The sequence below is a fragment of the Frankliniella occidentalis genome, unplaced genomic scaffold, assembly GCF_000697945.3.
Source record: "Frankliniella occidentalis isolate FOCC.00 unplaced genomic scaffold, Focc_3.1 Scaffold8, whole genome shotgun sequence".
Classification (NCBI taxonomy): domain Eukaryota; kingdom Metazoa; phylum Arthropoda; class Insecta; order Thysanoptera; family Thripidae; genus Frankliniella; species Frankliniella occidentalis.
In genome coordinates, this window is record NW_026267138.1 from 2,460,785 (window position 1) to 2,472,680 (window position 11,896).

Consider the following 11,896-nt stretch of genomic DNA (forward strand, 5'->3'; position numbering starts at 1 on the left):
CGCGGTCACGCGTCGGGAAGAGGGACGTCCTGCCGCGGCCGGCGGCCTACCGGGGCGGAAGGGCAGGGCATAAAACCGCTCCTGGCAGGCGAGGCCGCGGGGCGCCGTGGGGGGAACGGAAGGGCCTCCCCGAGGCGAGCGAGGCGAGGCACCGTCCGAACGCTCCCCCGGGCCCACACCACGCATCGCTGCAAAGGACGGTCCCCGACGGTCCCCCCAGGAGACAGCCGCGGCCACTCTGCGGCGCGGGCAGGGCAGGGCCAGCCTCCCCCGCCCTTAATGTCTATCCGATATGGCATATGAATTTTGAGTTGGGGCGGCGCACGGCAGGGCAGGAGGGTTGAGGCGGGCGAGGCCTCCTGGACCTCGGCCCGCTGCCAGCGCGGCCAAGGTCGTCCTCTTCGCCCGCGACCTCGACACCGGAGCACATAGTCACGGCAATAAGCGACGTTCCGCACGACACACGATGCCGTCACGCGATAGGCACGAGTGACGAGCAAGTGTTGGCCCGGCCACTCACGGCGTGGCGCATGACCCCGCGGGGCACCGCGTGACCTGCTGATCCAGCGACTCGTCTGCGCGCAGGATTTGCGAGAGGGGTGTGGGGGGTTATCACGCAGCCTCCGCGCCGCCCCTCAGCGCTCTCCATTGTGTCAGCGATAAATAGTGTCTCGACAGGTGCGAGCCGGCGCTCATGCTCGGTATGGGGGGCGGAGGGGGGGAGCACTGTCAGAAAAATCCGACAGTGAAACCGGACGAAACATAAAAGGAAAGTTATGGCCGATACTAAAAGCGAATAAAAGAAGGGCGCCCTGGGCCGTGCCTGGCCGTGCCTGGCCGTGCCGAGCCGCGGGCTGAGCCGGGCGCCCGGGGGCCGCCCTGCGCGCGCGCCCGCCGGCCCGGGGAAGATGTAGTGCTCGGGGAATAAATTATGTCTACCCCTCTATGATTCGCTCGGCCCGGTCCGGTCCGATGGACGGAGGCGGGGCGCGGGGCGGGGCGGGGGGTGGGCGGCTCTCTCGAGCTGACCAGCGCCCGCCTCGCCGCCAAGCGGGCCGTCATGGCCGTGAAACGATGGCGTATGTGCTTTTCGACCGCATGCCATAAATAAATATATGGACCGTGACGCGCGTGCGGGATGATGTTGATGACGGCTCTCGCACCTGGGCGTTCTCCTCTGCCTCTCATCAAGCAGAAGGCGTGCATGTTTGCAAAATTTGGGATATTACAGGTGTAGGCAAATAAACGTTTACATGAATACAGATGTACAGAAAGCTGTCGCAAATATACATTATCGCCTTGAGGGTGATGTGGGGGTCCAACGGTAGACGTGCCGTCGCGCGCGCCGCCCCCTGCTCGGTCGCACCGCTACCAGCTCCGCAAAGAAGCAGAGCGAGGCTTGCGCGCGGCCTGGCTGAGCACGGCCGACATCGAGGACGCCGTCGACACCGTCCACAGCAGGACGCTGCCGATCCACGGCAACGGCGTGCTGAGCAGCTGGCCGCCCAGCGCGGCGGGCGTCTCTGCCACCACGACCACCACGTTCCGATCGGACGCCATGGCCCACTCGACGTGGACACCCGGGCCACCCTTGAAGAGGGTAGCGGTGCCGGGTATCCTGGCGGAGAACACGTCGAGCCAGGGCGCGCTGCCCGCCACGAAGATGCCCGACGCGTTGCCCACGAGACTGAGGACGGCGGCGCTCAGCGCCTTTGCTGCGCACAATAGAAGCCGTGCTCACAGAGGCGTTAACGGGTTGCACAGTGAGGTGAACTCGGTTACCAGCGGTGGTGTCTACGGGCGGAACGAGGTGCGCAGCTAGCGAGCAGGTTGAGCCTAGCAGGAGCAACAGCACGGCGTCCGGCGTCCATGTCCCACGGGCGGCTCGCCAGCCTCGGCAACACAACGCTTTGGCGTCCGCAAATAACAAGTGGATTGTCTGCGCCTAATGGATTGACATCGGTCGATAACACCCATGTTGTTGACGTCCCGATCGTTGCACGACTCGCACCGGCACCACCTCCGCGAGGAAGCAGAGCGAGGCGAGCGCCAGCCCCGCGGCCAGCAGCTGCAGCGTCGCCGAGAGCGTCGCGCCCGTCTGCAGCGGCTTCCAGTCTAGGCGGCGCCTCTGCAAACAAGGCACATATAGTTCCGCAAAATGATAGCCCCTACAGAGAGGAGGGGGAGGAAAAAAAACGAAATGTAACTGACAGAGGTCGGGTTAGTCCGGCACCAGGCCCGGCATGAGAGAATGCCGGAGAAGGTCGACTCGGTCGACCCTCTCTGATGATTTTAGAACGTGCCAAATCGAGTTGTTGTCAATGGGTGCACCCTGCCCCCCCCCCCCCTCCCCCCGGTGCAGAACTATTTGTACAGCTCCCGTGAGGTTAGTGTCACTTTTGCTTACCGTGGCGCACGAAAGGCAACTCCCGCTCTGAAGACCTTCGGATCCGTTCGCTCGCTGAACATGTCCCCAGTGTGAGAGGATGCCGGCGGCCAGCAGGCGGCCGTAGGTGCGTCTGAACGGCGTGGCGAGCGGGGACCCCCGCGAGAACGCGACGTGCGTAACGTGCACGATGATGGGGACCTCAAAGACGTGCAGGAGCTTCCGGTCGCGACTGTGCGTGCCGATGAAGGGCAGCACGTCCTGCTTGACGAGGAGGCTGATGTTGCGGTGCTTGCTCATGAGGTCGACCATGTACCAGTACGGGTGGTAGAACAAGAAGACCTTGCCGTGATGGAGGCCGCTCAAGCTCGCGCGGTCGTACACCGGCATGCCCAGCTGCAGCCCAGCGCTCGCCAGCTCCGTCAGGCTGTTGATCTCGCCGGGCGGCTCCTCGAAGCTGAGCTCGGCGAGCATCTGGGCCTGCAGCCCGGCGCAGAGCACTACGCACGCCAACAGCCAGACGCCGTAGAGCGGGCGGTGAGCGGCCGGTGCGGGCCAGCCCTGTGCCAGCAGCGGCGTCAGCGCCTGGAGCAGTGGGCAGCGCGCGGCCAGGCCGGAGCGCAACCGCGAGGACACCGCCAGCACGGCGGCCACGCACAGGACGGCGCCCACGGTGCACAACCACACCCCGGCCGCCACGTGCCTCGGCCGCCGCCCGCCGCCCAGCCCCGCGGGCACAACCACGTACATGCGGTGCAGCATCCACGCGTAGGACCACACCTGGTAGGACGGCGCCACGGCAAAGGACGAGCCACAGGTGAAGACGTCCAGCCCGCAGCGCGCTATGTCGGCGATGATCAGAGTCTCGCGGACCGCGTAATCACGGTCAGTTCGCGGCTTTTCAAAGTCCACGATGCGGAAACGCGAAGTGCGCGCCGCCGCGTCCAGGAACTTGCGGGCCACACTGTCCTGCAGCTCGTTGTCCACATGCAGCAGCAGGGCGCTAGGGTTGGGGTGCGAGGGGTCCCACGGGCGCCACGAGTCGCAGGGCGCGAGGTCGTGCGGGCCGCGCAGCCAGCGGCCGCCGGACCAGCGGTCCAGCTCCTCCAGCTCGGCGCGCAGGGCCTCCAGCCTCAGCACACGCACGGCGTGCAGCGCCACCGCGCCGTCCGGCAGCGACAGCGCCAGGTGCGCCTGCACCTGCAGCAGCTTGCGCGCGGCCTGGCTGAGCGCGGCCGCCGTCGAGGACGCCGTCGACACCGTCCACAGCAGGACGCTGCCGATCAGCGGCAACGGCGTGCTGAGCAGCTGGCCGCCCAGCGCGGCGGGCGTCTCCGCCACCACGACCACCACGTTCCGGGTGGACGCCATGGCCCACTCGACGTGAGCGCCCGGGCCATCCTTGAAGAGGGTAGCGGTGCCGGGTATCCTGGCGCAGAACACGTCGAGCCAGGGCGCGCTGCCCGCCACGAAGATGGCCGACGCGTTGCTCAAGAGGCTGAGGACGGCGGCGCTCAGCGCCTCTGCTGTGCACAAGAGACGCCGTTTGTCGTCCTTACGCTTGCAGGGGCATTCACTTGCACGAGGGTTCGTGTGTTACCAGCTGCAGTGTCAGGGGGTGGCCGAAGCGCAGCCAGCGAGCAGGTGGACCCCAGCAGGAGCAGCAGGAGGGCTTTCATGTCCTTCGTGCGCACGCCGGACGCACATCCAGGCCGGGCGGCCAACTATGACTAGAAGGCGTCCTTGTCCCGTCACAGAGTCCACCCGCGTGACATGTCTCCTTCGCCTAATGGATTAACATCGACCGAAGTGTCGCATAATCGTCGGCGCGCTGCCTGAAAACAATTCCTAGGGTCGAAATTATTAACTAAACCATCCGGAACAGGAGTAAATCTTTGTCCACGCACACTTATCCTCGTCAACAGTTCGTGACACGCGTCGAAAATTTATTACCGTACTAGCTCCTGGATATCGGACCCGGTCGCCGCTCACCTTCGCAGTGCGGGCCGAAACCACCTACTACAGCCGAACTCCGAACCCCAACTTCTTCGCCTTCGACGAACCAGAGAGTGTCGACTCAGCAGTGTGGGGGGTGGTCGGGGTTGGTGGAGCAGGAAGGGAAGAGGGAGGAGGGGGGCAAGGGCGCAGCGCCGATTGAAAGGCGGCTCAGGGGAGATAAGAGGAACGATTTGGGGCCTGCGATTGGAGAACACACAGCCAAGGGCGCGAGGCTGGCAGAGGTCGCGGTAAGAGTGCAAAGAGCGGAGATGAGGGGAGGGGGAGGAGAGGGAGGGAGGAGGGGGATGCGTGAGGAGGAAATACGAGGAGGGCGGGAGGGAAGGGAAGGTGGGAAGGAGAAGAGGAGAGCGAGGACAACGTCGTCTCGCATCACAGCGCTGGCCGATGAGTTGCCTAGCCCGCCGGGCGCCCGTACGGTAGGCAACAGAGCGACCAGAGCACGCCGCTGCGCGCGCGTTGCCCACCCGACAGGCGCCCAGCGGGAGGGGAGAGAGAGAGAGACGCGCTGGCCTCTTTGTGTTTGAAGACATTCTCCCACTAAATCACTCGGACACACATGAATAAGGGGGGCGAGGGCGGGCGGCGAGAAATAAGATGAAGGAGCGAGATTCCGTAAAACTGCGACTTGGCGAAATGCAACGCTGGAACAATGGCGAGGGAGGAGAGGGAGTGATAACCAGAATGGGGCGTCGGGCGAGCACAAAGGCCCCGGGGCGGGCCGGGCGCGCCGAGGTGGCCGAGGTACGTGAGCGCTGCGCTCCGCCAGACTGCACCGCGCGTTTATTTGAATGAGAAAGCAGCACGGGCAGCACGGGCAGCGCCAGGAGCGCGAGTTTAGTAGAGACAGAGGAAAGTTCCGCTCCAGCGTGGTGTGGTGGAGACAAAAGGGGGTGCGTGCGTGCGGACTTGGGGGGAGGCGTCTCCGCCCCGCAGCTGTCACCGCGCGCCTCCTGATCATCGGGCCAACTCTTTGGGCCGCGCGGGGGGAACTACCAGGCCAGGCGGCAGTAATAAAACGTTTCGACAAGGAGAAAATAACTTCTGAATTAGGTACACGGATTTCGCGGATTGGATATGAATTGGACTGAATTGTTTTCGAATTGAACTGTTCAACTGAATTATTTGGACTTTGTTGGTGAATTATATCTCTGAATAACGTTGAGTTTGGACTGAATTAGTTTGAATTGGGAAGAATTAGGGGTGTACTCAAGGTATGGGCAATTTTCACCCCTCGGGTGACCAGGGTCGGGGAAAGCCTTTATGGCGAAGGTCGAATTTTTTTAAAAAAAAATTGGTCAATATTAACAATTAAGCATAGGTAATAAAGATATAAATTTCGGTGGTCGCCGGTAAGGCAGAATCAGCGGAGGCTGCTGGAGGCTGAGCCCTGGCTGCTGCGTCGAGGCGGCGCCGGCCCCGACTCTCTGCTCTGGCAGGCCTGAGATACTCTCAACATGGGATGAGGCCGGGATTAGGACGTCAAAACGCAAATCCAACCAAAGGATTACCAGTAATGGGGCCCGACTCCTCCCCCTCCTCCCCGGCGCCGCCGCGTCCCTGCCCATCCCACCGTCCTCCGCTCCTGTCTGATAACTGTTTCCGCAGAACTAAAGCCAATAGGCCGCGCTGGGCCCGAGGGGAAGGGGGAAGGGGCGTGCACAACCGGAGGCAATGCCCCTGTTGCTCGCTGGAAGGAGAGCGAAGACTACGTCCCAGACAACTAAACAAGGTAGACGCACGTTAAAACCGTGTGAAGCTGAGCTAAATGTGCGTCTACCTTGGCCTGCGGCGCGCTTAAATGTTTTGGCGATTTTTGTTGGCATGCCTGTCCACCACCTCACATCCCACGTCTCACGCCAGGCGCCTCACGTCACGCCGTCTTCCGGGCGGTCTCCCCTTGCGCTTCCTGACAGAGCTGAGCATTTAAAGTTAAAGTTTAATTTCAAGTTCAAGTTAAGCTCAGCAACAAGTCAAGTCGCTAAACTAACTCGACAGCGGCTGCGGCGGGCGGCGGGCGGCGGGGCGTGCTGCGCACGGCGCGCCCGCGGCCGGGGGACAGCATCGGGGACGTGGCGGCGACCACCCCGCCGAGCCAGGGGAGGCGTCGTGCGTGTGGGCGTCGTCGTCGGGGAGCCCCAAGGCGGACGAGGACAAGTGGGCCCAAGTGTCAAAGCGGGCCCCGCCCTCGCCCCCCGGCCATCCGCGGCGCGCGCGCACAAAGGGGCGCGCGGAATGTCGGCAATCAGCGAGCACAGGCGAGCGTTCAATCATTTATTGCATTTACTGGCGCCCCTCCGCGACGGGAATGTCGCGCGGCCCCCACGCGCCCCGCCCGCCCCGCACCTCAAAACGCGCACTGTAATCGAAATCTGCGTCCGCGTTGGAGTGGGAGAGTGTGGGAGAGCTGATTCATGTAAGCTGACCCAGCCCGGCGAGCCGGGTGGGGAGCCCCCGGGGGGCGCGGATGGGGAGGGGGTCCCACAAACTTCCTGAGACAATGTACCCGATTCAAAGCCTTTGTATTTCCCAATCCAATTCCCAAAGCCAGTCGATGTGAAGTTGTCCCGGCGGGCTGGCGGGCGTGGCGCAGCGCGGCGCCCTCCTCTCCCCGCGTCGGGGCCGCGCGCTGCAGGAGGCGGCCGCGCCACACGCGGGACGCCCCGGGAGCACCGCAGCGGCGCGGCGCCTCCAAAGGGCCCAGTGCCGCTCGGGACGCCGCTCCGCTCAAATCAAACGAATAAACGAACCGGCCCGGGGGACCCGCGCCCCATCATCGGAGCTCGTTTGCGCGCCAAGTTCAAAACTCGAGAGGACTTTCGAGAGAGAGGACGAGGACGCCGCCGATGTCGTGGCGGAGGGCACAGCCCGGGAGACCGGAGAAAGGGCGCCCCGCCTGCGACATCGAGGACGGATTTCCGAGATGGCTCCTTGACTGCTAATGGCGAGGGCTGGCTGAGATGACCCCGACGGTAACACGACGGCGGCCCCTGAGCGACAGGGAGGGAGAGAGCGACGGAGGGTTGGAGAGAGAGAGAGAGAGAAAGGGAGGTCCAAGGGCAGAGGCGATCGGCAAAATTGAACCATACTTAATGGGCGAAAGCGGCGGTGGCGGCGCAGGGCGTGGCGGGGTCTCATGTGGCACGGCGGGCGCGACGGACGGGGACGCCAGCGAGGCGGGGCAGGCCCCACACCACGCCACACCGACTCTTACCTAGACAATGGCGGCCACGCCCCGCCACGCCCCGCCACGCCCCGGCCTGCGGCCACCAATCGATCCTTCTCATAGTTTCTGCGAGTTACCCCTTCGCCGGCGCGGGGTCCCTCGCCATTAAACCGTCCCCGGGACGGCCTCTAAGGCCCCCGCCGACGCCGAAATTGGATGAGGACCTTTGTGTTTGGCCGAATTCATCGGTTGCCAATAGTGTGGCCGTCAGCAGGCCCGCGAGCCCGAGCCCCCCGCCCCTGCCGCCGCTGCGCTGCCCCGGCCACGCCCGCCTACTCGCTTACTGTCGAGGTTTGCAGCTTCGGTCCCGTGGATCGCCCGCCCCCACCCCGGGCCAGTCAGCAGAGCGAGTGTCCGTCGGTCCCTTCCGTTTCCGGTCAACTACTCATATCCGGCGCCGCTCATGGCCCGCTCCGTGAGATTGCTGCCCTTGCTGCCTCCTGGCCGCCGCCGGCCACGGACGCCTCGGCCTGACAGGCGAGCAGTTCGGCTGGTGGGGGGACGTGACGGGCGGGACGTGATGGGGCGACAAGATAGTGGGACACGATTCCGAAGAAACATGGGGCACAAAAAAGACTGGCCCATGGGGGGATCGAACCCACGACCTTCGCGTTATTAGCACGACGCTCTAACCAACTGAGCTAATGGGCCGGTTGGGACGAGGCGGCCCGGGCGGGCGGCAGACGGCGCGCGGCGGCGGGCGGGCGGCCTTGAAACTCTCAGTAGGCCCGGCGGACTATGGCGGGACCGCCGCCAGCCCGCGACCGCGACCCACGCGCGCCAACACGACGCGGCCTGCGGGCAGAAGATACAGCTCCGCCATGTCATCTGCCAAGGGACCTTCCCTTTGCAAGAATACGTACCGGGTGTTGCGGTGCAGACATTCGTGTGGTCGGGCCTATTTTCACAGGGGCCTTACGGACGAGCAGAGAGAATTAGGCAAACATACCCGCACACCGAGACACCCGGTGCGGCATACGAATACCGTGGTTTAGCAGAAGAGGAAGAACAACAGCAGGTAGGACAGTCCTGATTAGACGAGAGTTTTGTATGTATTGCTTCCTACCTAGAACTATTTCGTACCAATATTTTTTTTTCCCGCGGCTTGCAGACAGTTCGGTAGTTGAGATTACAGGCTTAACCAATCAGACGCTTTAACGTTCTTCCCATAATTCCTCTTCTTTTAGCACGTTCCCTGCGGCGTGACCACTATGTGGTCACGCTTTTAAAAAAAACCAAATGCACAGCAGCAGGGAACGTGTTGACAGAGAAACACACTTGCATAAAAACACAAACCCAAACGCACTCGACCACAAGACTCATGGCAGTGTCCACGTCGACAGGGATATGCGCCGGCCGCCGTCATCGCGTCTACGAGGCTCATTATGCAGTGATAGCGTCCGGGCGGGGCTGCACGGCGGCCAAGGGCCAGGCCGGAGGCCGGCCGGCCGTGCGGAGCAGCGTGGAACCCGAGCCGCAACGTCCCAGTCTGAAATTTCAGCCGGACGGTCAAAAATGGGGCAGTCGAGCCGCAGGGGATGGTTGTGCGCCGCCCTGCCCTGTGCGATGTGCGGAGCAGAGCGGGGCACCGGGCACCGGCGGCAGCACGGAGGCCCACTTCGGCTCGGATTGCTCCAATTACCGACAAGCTATACAGCCCCACCCCCACCCGAGAGCGGCCGACCTAGCGAGCGAGAAGTCGACCATCGCCAAGGGCTCTGCACGGCGCACGCCCTCCCCGAGACCTGCCCTTTGGACGCGCGCACGACACGTCGCAGAGAGACGCCCTGGTGCCAACTTTCTCCTGAATAATGAATCCCAGCAGCTCCGCGCTCGCTCTCACCTCTGCCCTTAGCTACATCTGTCAACTTTTCTTTTCAGCCCCGGCGAAATATAAGGCCCCAGTCAGCAGCACAGAGTTTAATCCAGACGGATATCGTCTTACCTTACCCTACCCTACACCAATCCACCAGCCGACGCCACGCTCTCTCGCCCCGCGTCTCCGACTAAGGGTTCAAATACTCCCTCTCTCTCTCTCTTTCTCGCTCCCTCGCTCTATTTCTCTCTCAGTCTTTCCCGACCGCTCGAGCGCCGCCAAGAGTAACTCGCCTTCCCTCGCGCTTACTTTCCCCGGCCAAGCCGAGCAGCGAGCAGCGACAACAAACAAAAGGAGATTGATGAGCGTCAGTCGCCTGACGAGGAGGCGCGGGCCGGGCCGGGCGGGCGGTGAAGATCGGCCGCGCGATTCGCATTATTTAAACATCGGGGCCGTTTGGCTTTTCGGGGGGACGGTGACGATTCTATCGAAGGGGCTGGACTGAAGGTGGGGTTGGGGTAAGGGTGTTCCAGCCCGTCCCGCCCACCCTCCCCAACCCCTTCCATTCTCTAGCTCATCTCCTCCTTCCCGACGACAACTTTTTCAAGGTTTTCGTCCGTCCAGCCAGAAGAGCACTGGCTCAAACATGAAGATTGCCCCCCCCCCCCAACACCCTTATTCCTTTTCCTCCTTTGGGGTGCCGTTTGCAAGCCTGGAGCTCACTGATGGCCTCCCCTGGAATTCATTCCACAGCGCGTTTACTCGCGTTGACAGCTGCGCGGCAAAGTCCTCGGCCGGGATATACGGAGCAGGAAATCGGCCCGTAAAGTCCGCCTCCCTGTTCCTCCCGGTTCCCTCGCCCGGCGCCTCCCCGCCGCCGTCGTCCCCAGCACAGCGCCAGCCTCCAGATCCTGGTTTTCAATCCGTCTAGGACTGCTCTTTCGAATCCCCTCCAAACCCTCGCATCGCATCCCTTTTTCCTCCTCCTTGGAGCCTGGAGCCCCCACCGCCCACCCCTCCCCCTATGTTAGTCTCTGTCTCTCTCTCCCTCCCTCGCTCGCTCTCTCTCTTGCGCTCGCAGCAGTTCGGCGGAAAACTTTTCTGAGGAGCCAGCAGCTTATTTGGTTTGTGTTGTTGCCTATCTCCACTAATCGCACATATCCCCAATCGAGTTTATTGGGTAACGAAATCGGTCGGCAGAGGGAATCAGGCGGAGGGGACGGAAGGGGCTGAGAGTTTGGATTTCGGGCGAGCGACTCAACAAGACTGTTAAATTAGTTCGCTGACCAGACCAGCCGGTAAAGAGGCACACACTTCTAAGATTAACCAACAAAGTAGCTTGGTAAATCCCATAGACAATTTCACTCGATGCCTCTCGGAAAACAAGTGTACCGGAAGTTGCATATTTAGCCTAATTGGAGCCCACGTGGCACGCAACGTAAATACTGCTGATAACTTACCGATTTGAATCCACAGCAAGTCACGATACCGCCGTCGTTTCCAAACAAGCCAGTTTTGCAGAGGGGTCCTCCGTCGTCGTGGAGGAACGTTCCATGGTAGCAGTCTAACCTCAAAGCCGGCTCGCACCCGCACACGATACCTTCAAGTAGAGATTGGAGAGGTTCACATGAAAACTAGGGCATTCAGAAACACTTACTGCACACCACGAAACGTGAGAAGAGATTAGGAGAAAAGCAGTCGCCAAAACTACGACACACAAGCAAACCCAAGTTCCTCGGAGACCCGTAGCGATGCGATGCCGGCCGGTGCCGGTCCGCCCGCCGCCGCGCCGATAGCCGTTGCCCTCCTCGTTGCAGGTTGCTGCCGGACTGACAGCTTCTCCCGCCGCGCCGCCAGGGGGCGCTGTCAGCGCTAGTTTCAAATCAGAACGAACTATCATCGCCTCAGGCGCGCTACTCATTCTTACCAAAGTTTACAAAGTCGGTACAATAAGATCTCAAATATCCAGCGTGGGCAATGTCGGGCGTTTGACGTTGACGCACGCCCTTTGATTTTCAGAGTACCTTTTCCCGCCTTTTCCTCTCAAAGCCTTCTCCTCCCCCTCCCTCCACCTCCTCCCAATCGGGATCAGCCGCTGTACGCCGAGCAACGGGCCTAAGTGCTGCACGGGAACACGATTAAAAGCTATCTTATTCATTTACGCATTTATTCATTCATCAGGGGAGGGGGAGGGGGGCTAATTCATGTTCACCCCTCGTCCCGGGTCGCTTGTAACTCTGGACCCCGCCATGCCCTCGCTGCCAGCCCCTCCTGCTCCCGAGACACCCGGTGCGGCATACGAATACCGTGGTTTAGCAGAAGAGGAAGAACAACAGCAGGTAGGACAGTCCTGATTGGACGAGAGTTTTGTATGTATTGCTTCCTACCTAGAACTATTTCGTACCAATATTTTTTTTTCCCGCGGCTTGCAGACAGTTCGGTAGTTGAGATT

The 11,896-nt window shown here is 62.0% G+C and overlaps 1 protein-coding gene and 1 non-coding gene across 2 annotated transcripts in view; both read right to left on the reverse strand.

Moving 5' to 3' along the window:
- Positions 1-11,257, reverse strand: part of LOC113213577 (CUGBP Elav-like family member 2) — a 275,917-nt gene extending 264,660 nt beyond the window's left edge. Inside the window, exons 1-2 of the mRNA XM_052275201.1 lie at positions 11,163-11,257; positions 10,905-11,044 (exon numbers count right to left, since the gene is read on the reverse strand). The gene's annotated coding sequence lies outside the window, so the exon portion shown is untranslated. The remainder of the gene's footprint in view (positions 1-10,904; positions 11,045-11,162) is intronic.
- Positions 8,206-8,279, reverse strand: Trnai-aau (transfer RNA isoleucine (anticodon AAU)). The gene has a single exon. It is a non-coding gene; the product is annotated as a tRNA-Ile (tRNA).
- Positions 11,258-11,896: the final 639 nt, after the last annotated feature.